At 35.4% G+C, this 13,661-nt stretch overlaps 1 protein-coding gene across 6 annotated transcripts in view; it reads right to left on the reverse strand.

Annotated features, from left to right (window-relative positions):
• Positions 1-8,095, reverse strand: part of LOC108756856 (talin-1) — a 60,348-nt gene extending 52,253 nt beyond the window's left edge. For 2 of the 6 annotated variants that reach the window (XM_018500966.1, XM_018500960.1), the window contains exon 1: positions 7,898-8,092. The gene's annotated coding sequence lies outside the window, so the exon portion shown is untranslated. Of the gene's footprint in view, positions 1-4,768; positions 4,937-7,897 lie in introns of all 6 variants that reach the window. The other 4 variants (XM_018500969.1, XM_018500968.1, XM_018500962.1 and 1 more) reach the window with 3 other exon arrangements.
• Between the last annotated feature and the right edge of the window lie 5,566 nt (positions 8,096-13,661).

Here is a 13,661-nt window from a genome sequence, read left to right on the forward strand (position 1 = left end):
CCAGGACGCTTAAGATCGTTTCGCGAATACACAATCTACTCTCGAAATTTCTTGGAGTGAAATCTCACTTCGAAAAAGTACACTTTAAAACACTGCCGTTAGAAAAAGAATGAAAACATTTGCATTCTTGAATAAGAGTGGGAATAAGAATGGTAATAAGAATAGCAAATTTCCACTCTTTTGGAAATGAAATTCTTAAAAAAAAGAGAGAGAGAGAGAGAAGAAAAAGAAAAAAAAAGAATTATTACTGCTATAATAATAACAGTAACTATGGATACAGTTCTAGCAACAAATATATAACCATAAAATAGTTGAAATTACCGTTATTTACCGAAATTTTACAGTTATATTTTGGAACAACTGTATCAACATAACTGTAAAATTATAGTCACTTGAATCATTTTTATGGTAATTTTAACTATTTTATGATCATAATAACTATAATTATAGTCATTTTATGTTGCCAACTATTAATATACATTTATTGCTAGAACTGGACTGCGTTCAGAATCGTCGTCGGGATGTCATTTTATTCTTATTGTTCAAGAAAGTTTATTTACTCTTATTGTTAAACAAAGATAAAAGAACATCTGGATGCACCCAGATGATAATTCTGAACGCAGCCCAGTACATATAGTTACTATTATTATACCAGTAATAATCATAATTACAGCAATATATAATTATAGTTACAAATACCAAATATGTTTCTCTCGATATACAAATATCTTCACTGTTTTTCAATAGCGGCAGTATTTTCACTCTTTGAAATGAGATTTCACTTCAAGAAATTTAGTGGCTAATATGTACAGTTTCTTCCGTAAAAGTTAGCATTATTATTGATGAAGTATTTTCAATTGTCGATTAACAGCTTCAATCAACGTTGTTTTCCATATCTGGAAAACCAGAATGAGGGAGTAACGTGCGCGTTTGGCATCGTATATACCATCCCAGAAATTCAATAACATCGTCGAGTGGCTTGGCAGCAGTGTACGTGCTGAAGGAGTGCAACCCTAACGCAGGACAAATAGCAGATACTCTTTCCTATAGAGAATCCACTCGGAGGCAGTCGATGCCCGCCGCAGCTTTGTCTTCCGTCAATCCGTGCTACATCTGGATTCGTACGGGAATTACGGGAAAAGATAGGATCGATGAGGATCAACGAAAAATTGCAACGAAACAATATGCAGACCTCGTTGCAGTTACCAACCTAGAAATTCCGCACAATTCCATACGCGATTCTAATTATTGACAGGATAATTTCGTATACGGAAAAGAATGATTTCACTCAAAAGTATTTAAAATTTCGAAACAGAGATCTAAAAATAATTTAGTTGGCTCTCCAAATTTATTATTTAGACCGTTCATAATGATAATGCTGTAAAAAAATCTGACATTTTGCAGCAATCAATTTAACCCTCCAGCTACGATTTTTGTCACAAACAAGCATCTCATCTTTAAATTTCATCCTTACTTTTGTTTCAAGTTTCAATTTATATTAAGTAAAGATTTTAAACATTTAAGCGACTGTTACATGTTTTAATTTCACGAATGAATTTTCCGAATCAACCATCAAAGATGACCCAATGATAAGGGTCGAATTACGTCTGTAATTATATTTCATTTCAAATATACGATATTCTTACACATCAACAACCTGTGCTAGCTCACATTGGCTTTCTACTTTCCTACGATTTCAAACATTTAAGTTAAAACATTATTTGGTATTGTAAAATAAAGATATTGGAGAGTAATTTTGAATTTTTTTTTTTTTGATAGAACAATGAAAGAAAACCTTAAACTAGAAAAAAAATCCAAATTGACAGACAGAAGGAGTAAAAATATGGTTGCAGGCGGAGGTAAATATTCTACACGATTATTTTGATGGTCCGAACGAAATTATATTTTCTGTTTTGTTCCTAGCTAAATTTTTAGATGCTTCAGCAAAGCCATTGTTTCCGTATCAAAAAATTATTTCTGCAAAAATAAAAATATCATGTCAATCGCAAAAAAAAAAAACTTCAAATCTCAACATAAATCACGAACCGTGAATCTTTCGTTTTATTGCTCTCCAAGTGTTTCCAACAAGAAATGACTTGAGCCGTTCTTTTAATCAATGACACAATTGTGATCTAATGCTATCCATTCAGGATCTGCGTACGCGCTTCGTGCACATGTACGGCCTTCAAACTGGTTACTATCAACGTGCGCGTTCCGAAGCGCAGCATCCGCGGGACGTACACGCACTCTCTCTCTCTCTCTCTCTCTCTCTCTCTCTCGCTCTCTCTTTTGCGTGGCGATGACGCCATGAGTTCCGCGCGACTATGCGTCACCATCGCGAGTACATAAGTCGGTCATCTTCTTTGCGGTCCATTACGATCTTCGAGGAAAAGGCCACACCGACCACCAATACCGCTTCTTGTACGTGTTCGGCTACTAATTTGAGCCGTCCAGAGCTGACGTACACACGCACCGGACGTACACGCGCTCTTCGGCTATTAATATACACGGGGCTCATATACCGGAACTATATCTTCCGTTTTTACCGGGCTTTGTCGTAAATGGCAACACGTAATCTGAGCGTCGTGAATTCACGGGCGACGGACGCGCTTTATCTCATCGCCGTGCCACTCCGTCAGACCCGATGGAAATCTGCCATCACTATTTTGATATAAAATAAAGGCTGATGACTACATCGCGCGTAGACGATTGTTATGACATCGAACGAGCTCAAAACAGATGCGAGAAAACAGAGGCCCGCCAGAATTTCGGACTCCAATTTTCACTTGGTGGATCTCTTCGAGTAACGCGTAATCGAATTTTCCTGAATTACCTAAAAGGTCGAGATATTAATAGTCGCAACTATTAATATATCTCGACATTTTATTTTTAGGAAAATTCAATTTCGCGCTACTCGAAGAATTTTGTGGAGCAAATCTCATCTCAAAAGAAGAGTGAAAATTTGCCACTCTTATTCAAGTTTGCAAATATTTTCACTCTTATTCAATAGTGGCAGATATTTTCATTCTTTTGGAGCGAGATTTCACTCCAAAAAATTTACGAGAAATTTACCGAATTGTGTGAGTGGAATAAGAAAGTAACTAATTGTAAGTTTTCAAGACAATTAAAATAAAATCGAGGCAAAATTTGTCCGTTTGTAAATAATGATAATACTTTATCATTATCATGTTTAATAATTATTAATAAGCGATTAATCGCATATTAAAGAGTCAATTTCGATCTCTGTACCGTTAATATAACTTGGAACTTTATGATACAACTATACCTTCTATAAACTATAACTTTATAGAAAAAAAAAAACAAAAAGTTTATAAGGCTCATAATACTTTGATTGCAATTTATGTAACGTAAAGTTTCGTACAATTTTGCACGAGTTGATAAGAAAACTTGTCGTGTTAGCATATTTCGATGGATCATGCAGCTTCGAATGTCTACTATTTTTAGGTGAATGACACATCCTCATGTATTGTTATGCGTCTAGTTATTATCAAAACGCATCGATTGTTAAATCATTAACTTTTTTTACAAAGTAAATTGATATTGAAATTACTTTCATTAATACACAAAAAGAATGAATTATATTAAAATATCTAAAAATTTATTCAGATACATAATATCTGAAATAAGACGTAAAAATAACCCTTATCGTAAAAGATACAATTAGGTGCCTCATCCATACAAACGGGAATTACTAAATCCGTTTTTTTTTCAACTATTCAGAATGATTCATAAAATATCTGAAAATTCACTAACATACTTTCAACTTTCTAGAATAAATATTGGGACTTCATTTTGGAAAATAATAAAATGTAGTATAATTTATAATTACGGAAAGGCTCAAAGAAACTTGCACGAACAGGAATTGCTCGGTCATTAGTGACCCATACTTGTAGGGTGATTAATTTTGTTGAGCCAAAATATTTATGCAGAAATTACACAAGCATGATGACTAATGCCATAAAAATTTTTGATATTTTAACAATCAAAGGTCTTGCACTGAGAAAAGTGTTCTGGTCGCACCAACAAGTACAAACAAAACAAATTCTGATATTATACTTATCAGAATTCTGCTTATCAGGTAATTTTTGTTTCATCTTGATTAAACACATAGAAAAATATTCTGTTGCTAAGTAACTACTCAGTTTACTATTTTTCTTTTAATAAGGTTATTTTTAACAAAAAATATTTTTTCAGATAATAGTTTTAATAAAAAATATTATAGTTATTATAAATTTTAGAAAAATTCATATATTAAAAACAAGAATTTAATTCCCTTTGAAGAGAATTATAAAATTTTAAATTATAAAATCGAAGAAGTGGTTTTATATATTATAATAAGCAAATCGAAATTTTGAATAAATTTGACACTTGTGATGAATTTATGATATATTTGCGAAGATAGAAACTTTTGGAATATAACAACACAAGTAATTAATATTTAAATACAATATACATATTTTTTTATGTGCAATATTTAACAAATTTAATTATAAATATCTGAAATTTGTATCTTTCTAAATCTACTAAAATGTTAAATCTACTAGAATTTCAAATAATGGAATAAGCCTTTTTTCAAGTGTACGTAATTATTTTTGTATGTAATGTATTGTAACTTTTGGTTTATTATATTGTACTTGTAATTTGAGTATATATATATATATAAAGTATTAACTATTTTAATTGTTAAGGGAATCTAAAGTCGTTCATTTTACCGATCGCGTGCAAATGCAATTATTTTTCTAAATACCTTTATCAGATGATCTTTCGGATAATGTTTCATTCTTTTCGGTGATTCCACTTCTTCAATTCTTTAATCTTGTAATCTTCGCAGTGCGTTGTCTCAGTCATTCGAATTGTCTGCGAGTCTCCGATCTTTTTCATTAGCTTTTTGCCAAATTCTAAGAAATAGGATGATCTGTGGGTTCCACTTATACTACCATTTTGCTGTCATAAAATGCTTTCACCGATATGATTTTATAGTCTAATAATACGTTTGAGTAAAAGCTTCATAAAAATCTGAATTTTAACAATTTGGACCTTTGGTGACTTTAATTAATTGGACGATATAGCTAATTTGTTTCTTAAGAGTTTTGCATAAATTAAAAATCTTAATATATTTATATCCGAGTAATGTTAATTTACAAATGGGCACTACCTATTTTTCTCTTAAACGTATATATCTGCACTTCCTTAATGTCTTCATTAATATTTCTTTATTTTTTTTTATATTTTTGTGGATAATCTTCGCGTATTTCGTTCGGAATAATTCTCTCGGTGCGATCACAGATTGATTAGCGCTCTGATTGCGGGAGGTATAATTTTGATTAGCCCTACTCCCCATTAAGACACGAAAACATGCTCTACATCGACGGGAGCAGTGTTTGGATAATAGGGTGTTCGTATGTCACGCATAATGAATTCGTAAATTGGGGTTTGTGACTGCTATCATTTCAATTGGAGCTCCGCTTCCAATTATGTCGCACATCAAGCGGGGAGCACGAGGCAAATAAAATTATTCATTTACCGTCTATCACACTAAAAATCCTTACTCTCTTCGAAAAAGCCGTTGACGTCACACATCGCGGCGGCAACGGCAATGATAATAATTAACTATTGTACTATTGTTGCCACGAGGATCAGAAGAGCCGTTAGCGTTAGTTATTAAAAGATATACGGTAAACAGAAAAAAAATTAATCAACGCGATAAAAAAACCCTGTTATAATTGCATGTCGAAATTGATATGTCAAAGTAGAAGCTGCTTTTTCGCAAAAATCGACGAGAATGTAATGAAAAGAGGCTCGTGTTCAGAGGAGAAAATTTTACCGCAGGATTCTTTATAAAGGATTACGTATAAGATGATTCATCGCTAATTGTCAAACTAATCGAATGACTCCTCGTTTCTGAAAATGAATCGACTTCTCACCAATCTATTTTAAATTTCGAACACATAGTAAAACGGTTTTGAATTCAATGGGATGTCATAAAGATGAAATAAAGAAACAAGTGTAAAACATTTCAATCTCTCTTAAACATCGTCAAATAATAAATTAGTCTTATAATTACGTAGAATCTCGTAAATTGACAGATCCACAACGCAACAATAATACATAAACTAATAATATACATATAGATATCTTTTTAGGGATACTCTCTTAGTGCGGTATTCACAATCGGATCTTATATTTAGGATCGCCGTAAGTGCAATCTTAAGACAATCCTAAATATAAATATAAAATTAATCAGAAAGCTGTATCAGCATCTTGAGACGCTATTTAAGTCTCAAAATAAAAACGGACTATGAATATCGCTCTTAGTTGACAAATCGAGTCCTATTTTAAATTGTACGCGTATCAATCCGGAAAATGTAGTGAAACTCTTCCTTCTTTAATTAATATAAGTGCAATTTCAAAATAGTGCAATGCTCATTAACAAATAGAAAAATGAACTCTCGACGGTCACAATTACAGCACAAAGAAATTGAGCGAGCCGGAGTGACACTCTATTTCGAAAAATTCCAGATCACCATCAGGAAACGTTAAGCGGCCAATAATTTAATGCCTAATCGAAACGCCAAGGAAGGTCGGTCCAAATCCATTTTATCCGCAATTGTTGTGATCCGAAAGTGGGTCGTTAACGACGAATCTTATCTGTCTCGCGAGAGATCGGGTGAAATCGAGCATCCGGAGTAACCGTTAAGAAATCCGAAAGAAGCCAGCACCGAGATACGAGCGAGGTCGCGCGACGCGTGGGCAGATTTGGGAAAACACACTCTCGATTCCGAGGCGAGATCTGGCACCGCGACGAGATGTTCCGTCTCCAGCAGCAAGACGTGCCGGCGGGACGAGAGACGTCGGGTTTCCCTATTTAATCTCTCGCACGGCCTACCTATTGATTTTCCGGGGACTATTGTTTTGGAACGTCGCGCGTTTAACCGAACGCGAAAACCGCCGGAGCGCAGATATCAATAAGAAAACGACCCCTCCCACGCACACGAATTCTGGCATTGTCATTATTTTCTCTCTCTCTCTCTCTCTCTCTCTCTCGATCCAGCGTATCCTGAGAGAATTGAGATGTAACAATTAATGGGCCTTCTACAATAAGCCATTAGTCACAAATCAAAAGTTAACAAGTTAAAAATTGCGACGACTGTGATCGGTCAATTTTTAGCTTCTAACGTTTGATTTCTGACATTAAGGAGATAGAGGTAGAAGTTGAAGGATTTTAGAAAAATTTCGGTCCCACAGAGTGCAATATTATGAAGGTAGGGGAAAAGTTGCAAGAAGCGACCCCCGACCCTGTCATCATCTCGCCGCGAATCGTAAAATCGCGGCGGACTGACCTGTCATTCCTCGTCAATCGTCGTCCCGTTCGTGAATCATCTCTATTTCGGGAGACACCCGTTGGATTGCCTAGTATCGCCTTGCTGTGTGCGCACGGGTACCGTCATCGAGAGGCTGTTTTAAGGTTAGCTTTGAGAAGCTCCGCTCGGTGATTATTTACTCGACACGACGATGGAGCCGCATCGAGGGGCGTGCGGCGCGAGAATCGCGCGAGAATCGGTGAAGACGAGGATCGTCGTGGACGGAAGGATCGCTCGGCCGAGCGTCCGCGACGCTGGACGCTAAAATAACGCGGGAACGCGGAAGAATCGAAGGACGAAACCGGGATGACAGACGGATCACGATCACGGACAGACGTGACGACGACGACGACGGCAGTAGCGGCGGCGGCGGCCCGCGGCGGCGAGCAGCAGCACGCCCATTCCGTACGTCGGGAAAATCAATATATTCCGTATTCGGCGGCCGCATGGTCGCGCGTTTTTTTTAATCGTACGCCGGCCGAATTCCGGGCCGGGCGCGACGCGCCTCTACTCACCGCGAGGAATATCCATAGATGCGCGCCGGTGGCCGTCTCCTGTCGAACGAAATCAATTTATCACTTCAGGGTACACGGGCACTACGTCCGACAACACTCTCACGTCTCACGACTCCGCCGTTCCCGGTTCCGCCGTTCCTAACGTTCCTGTCGTCCAGCGGCGCGGCCTGCCTGCGACCTGCGACGGCTGCGGCGCGGCAGCGGCGACGACCAGGGCCGGCCACGTGGCGTGAAAACTAGCTGGAGCCGCGGCACCCCTTCGCCGAAAATCCCGACTTATGCCTGATAGATGAGACTTTAATTTCGGTTCTACTTGCACCTCGTCTCTTTCTCATTTTTCAAACTAGAAAGCGATGGAGAGATAGTTGAACCAAACATTTTTTTGCTTCAATCGAAATTTCTTGGAGTGAAATCTCACTTTTTCGGAGTGAAAAGTCACTCCGCAAAGATTCATGAAGATACCGCCAATCAAAGTGGAGCGAAATTTCACTCTTCATTTCGATTTATTTTTTTGAACTTTAAGAAGAGTGACTTTTCTCGGAGAGAGGATGTTTTGTAATCTAATCATAAAGTCGCAGGCATTTTTTTATTAAGTCTTGAAATTTTTAAGTACAAACATATTAAAGATTGAAGACATGAATTTCGATTTATTACATTTTATTAATGTTTTCATTAGAAATTAATTTCTCTCATTATCCTAAAGTTCCTATACAAATTACCTTAACCTTTGTTCTTTTTGATTTCTATTTTATGTGCGTATAAATGTATAAACAGGCTTACCTCTGATAGATTCATTCCCGCGTTTGTCAAACACTTGACGTTGTTCATACATTCAAAATAACTAAAAACAGTTAATAATTGGCAATTATAAACGGCACTTGTACGAGAACAAAAGCATTAGGAGTGATTTGGCGAGATTTCTGCACTTTAAGTTGGAGTTTTAGAGCATTGACAACTTAAAAATAAGAGTGAAATTTTTCACTTTTTGTCTTAATGTGAAAGAATTCATTCTATTAAAGTGAATACTTCCTCCACGTAGAGTAAACTGCGTCAGTGACTCCAGGATTAGGAGTGAAAATTTCACTCCAAAAAATTTAGAGAGCAAGATTTAAATTAAACTACATTGGTAGAAACGGGCATTAGGCTCAGTTTCATAACTCATGGCTTAATCAACTTATTTCTCATCTCTTGCCAATTCTAGCATTAGAAAGAGATTGAAGAATAAATCAGTGAAAAATGTAAAAAAGCCCATTTTGGCAAAAGTAGACTTTTATATAACACGTAACGCATAAGAAAATGAAATCAAAGTTCTTCATTTCCTTCCTTTCCATAAAATGAAGGACTCTGATTGGATGGTTTTCTTGTATCTTGTATGTCATGCGTTATGTAAGAGTCTGTGCTTTCTGCTATATATTCTACCTTGATTAGTCTACAAAGTAGACATTAAAAAATTTTAAATGTCTAAAAAATGTTTTATGTTCCATTTTTAGACTTCATTTGCATTGTATGAGAAGTATTCCTAATTTAATGTTCAATGAGATTTTGGATGTAGTCAACAAAAAGTTCTACCCCAATATTTATAGACATCTGAATGCTTTTTTTCGGAGTTTTCCGCGTATTTTCGAAAAATTGCGATTTCTATATTCTGATTTCGCAGACTTTTTCTGAAAGGACTTTGTAGAGCGTTTTCTCGGAAAAATAATATTTCTACTTCGAGATGTTTCTCTTCACTGATCCGAAAGAGCGATTCAAGCTCCATCAATGTTCCTACACAGTTGAAGTACTTAAAAATTTAATTATATATATATAGAATCGAAAATAACTTTGTTAAGACTATCGAAATAATTAGAATGTAAAGACAATGCTTCAAAAAAATTTTTAACATTTATAAGTTTTATTTATTTCTAACTAAATTTTTAGTTATTTCAGCAAACCTTTTCTTTCTGTTCAGCCGTAAAAAATTAGAGTGCGGGAATATGAATTTAAGATATACGCGACGGGAATTTAGTGTCCGGAAGAAAACTTCGTGCGCGAGAATCTTGTTAATTCTGTCCATTCTGTCATCTGTGCGACGCACAGTGGCGTCGCGCACGACGCGCACAGCCCTACGATCTCGATGCAAATAACCGAACCAAACAAACCGCGCGCGTCTCTCTAAAAATACCGTCTTCAAAATCCATAATCGCGGGAAAGCGGGACTGTTCTAACAATAAGTATAAGGCTTACAAATGGATCCGTCAACGCGCCATATGCACAGCGTTAAACAGTCGCGGCCGCAGCGATTGTCTTTCCACAAAAAATAACGATTACGCTGCCAGCATTTCGCAACTTCGCGATGTACTTTACTATTTACAACTCCGCATAGTGCCTCGCAAAATGTTCTAATAAGTATATTTCTCTTTTCTTTACTTACATATATCTATATATTTTTACCGGTATAGATTAACTTTAATCTTGATTTAATTTCCCTATAAGCGCATAATATTATTTGATATTAAGTAATAATTTAGACATATTCTTAAAATATTAAATGTAACATTTTAAGAATATTGTACTAAAATTATATAATATTAAGTAATATTCTCTCAAAATATTAATGGAAGATTATATGTCCACTCCTGATAATGTTGCATGATTGTTAAAAGTAACGTTATTTAATGATACTGTAATATTGTATAAACATTAAAAAGTATTGTAACAAAATTTACTTTAATTTGTAAAACTGTTACAACTGTTTAGTATACGTTTAAAGACTGAAAATAATTTTGGCGCGCAATTGTAGAACTGGATATGTACTTAAAATCATGCGAAAATGTTTTTTTAGCACAAGATGCAGCATAAACTGATAAGAACTTTTCGTCACTGAATTGTGAATTCAAATTGCACTAAATTCACGGAATAATTAATATTTATAAATATTTTAATAATATTTTAGGGATATTAAACATATAAAAAAATATTATATAGTATTTTCGAAATATTAATAACTTATTTTAATGTTTTAATAATAATCACATAACATTCTAGGAATATTTTGCGCTTATAGGGTTATTCTTTAGCTTTTTCTACTGCTTAAGCATAGCTTTCTACTGCATAGAGCTATAAGAAAAAGATAGAAAGTAAATTATACCGAGATTAAAGTTGATCTATATTGATAAAAATGGAACACAGAATGTACTTTTTTCCCTCTCTCTCTCTCTCTCTCTCTCTCTCTCTCTCTCTTTCGATCTTTCTCTCGATAAATAAAACGCCGATCGCGCAGTGTAACGTTCTTACGTTATTAATACGGCTACATATCGCGCGAATAAAAAAACGTCGGGTCGTCTTAGATGCGGTCAGCAGCATCCCAGTGGATGCACTTCATTTGGAGTGCGCCTCCGTCCTGCACGTGCGGCGGGTTAAAAACGCCAAACTTCCTCCAGCAAGTGTCCGAGGAGCGGGAGAGTGAGGCCGCACCAAATTTGGTCATGCCGGCCTGCTTCCAGAGAGAGAAGAGAGAGAGAGAAAACGCTCACGAAAGACGTAGGCTCTACCGTAGTACGTGGTGCGCTGCGTAATCGTGTTACTACACTGCTGCTCTCGCGTATCTTATCGCGGGCACGAGACACATGGAGCGTTCGATTTTCGTTCTCTAGTGGATGCTGGAAAATGCGCACGTACAAGCGAGCGACTTTACGATTTGCAGTTCGCGCGATGCATCGATCCTTAGGTCGACGAAAATAAATTCCTCGGATAGTTTACGCGATGCAGGGAAAGAAAAAAAAAAAAAGATGGAAGCGCAGCTGAGGAAAGAATTCTTCCGCGGAAAGCTGCTCGGCAAGACGTCAAGCTTAACGTTCATGGCGCATTGATGATTTCTTCTTTTTTTTTTTCTTTCGCTCCCTTTCTTATGTAATCTTCTGTGCTTTGTTTTATTCACTTTTATAATCTGTATAGTTTTGATTTTTATTTTATATCACATTTTTAGTTTATTTGAAGGTTTTATTAAGGTAGACGGTGAAGTGGTGATGTAATAAAATTAATTCCGTATATTCGTCGGAATATACGGAATACTCGACTACCTATGATTGGTCAATTCTTACAAATACAACCATTTATAACTTTTATTATTACATTTACACGCAATTGTAGAATAGGCCCAAAAAGATTACTACGAAATTTATAAATGAATTTTGAAAAATATCGCGGGTGCAGCTTTTCGATAGGTGCATTTTATTGAGTGCATTCAGAGCGCTCATTACTGAGCGAGAAAGGAATTAATATGTTTATTTATTATCATATTCGTAATGTAGAATAACTTATCTGTTATAAATAATCTTTAATATTACATTTCTTACTTACTTATGATTGTTTATTATTTTTCTAAGGCCGTGAGGATATGAGCGCTTTAATGAGCGGTATGAGCGACATAAAATTACGCTCACATTGCTCACTGAACGCTCACGCTCTTATGGTCTTAAAGAAATAATGAATAGTAATAAATAAGTAAGAAATATAATATATATTAAAAATTATCTATTATAGATACAATAGATAAATTATACTACATTACACGAATATTATAACGAATAAACATATTAATAATTTCTCTTTGCTTATGAGCGCTCAGTGAGCGATCATGGCATCTGGATGTACCTATTGTCTCATTTTCCGATGTACCTATTGTCTCATTTTCCGATCTAATCATGAAACTCGATATATATAATATTAGGAAGTTTATGCAATAACATGAATCTAGATACGGTGAACGCTAAAGTCATATTATCTTTTCCTTAATTAGTTGTTAAAAAAAAATAACCTGACCTTAGCGTTCACCGTATCTGGATAAACGGTATTGCAAAAACTTCCTATTTTATGCGAATGTCTCGATACGTTTATTACCGTAATCTTGTAAAAATTAAGAAATATTGGTTAGATTTAATTAACCAATTCGCCAATTTCTTTTGGTGTCTGTTTATTCTTCTATCTTTTCATACAGCACAGAATTTGCAGCAATATCGCTGCATGACGCTGCAATATTGCTGTAACATGCAATATTGCTGCAATGTTACAACATTGTTAGTGGCTAGTCAGGGGTTGTATACATTTTGATTTTCGTAAACAATTGTACACATACTATATGTGTTTCTTCGTATTACATTAAATCTTCGTATTACATTAAATCTTTATATTTTTTGAATTTTAGCTGTTATGCGGAATCCCCGCTTTTCCGTTTTTTGGGGTTTTTTTTATTTTTATTCTTTGTTTTTTCTTTCTTTCATATTCTTAAAGGACTTATTCTAAAAAGTATTAATAAATACCGTTTATCTATTTGTCTATCTATTTATCTATCTTTTTCTTATTTCCTATTTTGCGAACTACTTGAGACCTATATTTTAGGTCGAGTCACCAAAAAAAATGAGGCCTACCTATAAATAATATAAGTCACCTATTTATTTACACCAAGAAGCCTAAATAATTGAAAGTTGAATTTAGGCCACGGTCTAAATGCATGGTGAAAACGTAGCCGCTGTTTCTAAAAAATTGAAATCTCGAGGCAATCTACATCGGGGCGATCATTTTTGTTATTTCAGGAATTATTCGAAGAATTAGACTGGATTATTATAACTTTTTATTTAAAGTCACTGTTACGCAAAAAGGTGACAAACTGACGCGTTATCATCGCGGGAGTTATCTCGAGGAAGTGGCTGTGCATTTCCTTCTCTTATTTTGCGACTAGAAAACTCTTGGCAGCTATGTTATCATTCCCATGGCGTATCGCGAA

Source organism: Trachymyrmex septentrionalis, unplaced genomic scaffold (assembly GCF_001594115.1).
Source record: "Trachymyrmex septentrionalis isolate Tsep2-gDNA-1 unplaced genomic scaffold, Tsep1.0 scaffold13, whole genome shotgun sequence".
NCBI lineage: Eukaryota > Metazoa > Arthropoda > Insecta > Hymenoptera > Formicidae > Trachymyrmex > Trachymyrmex septentrionalis.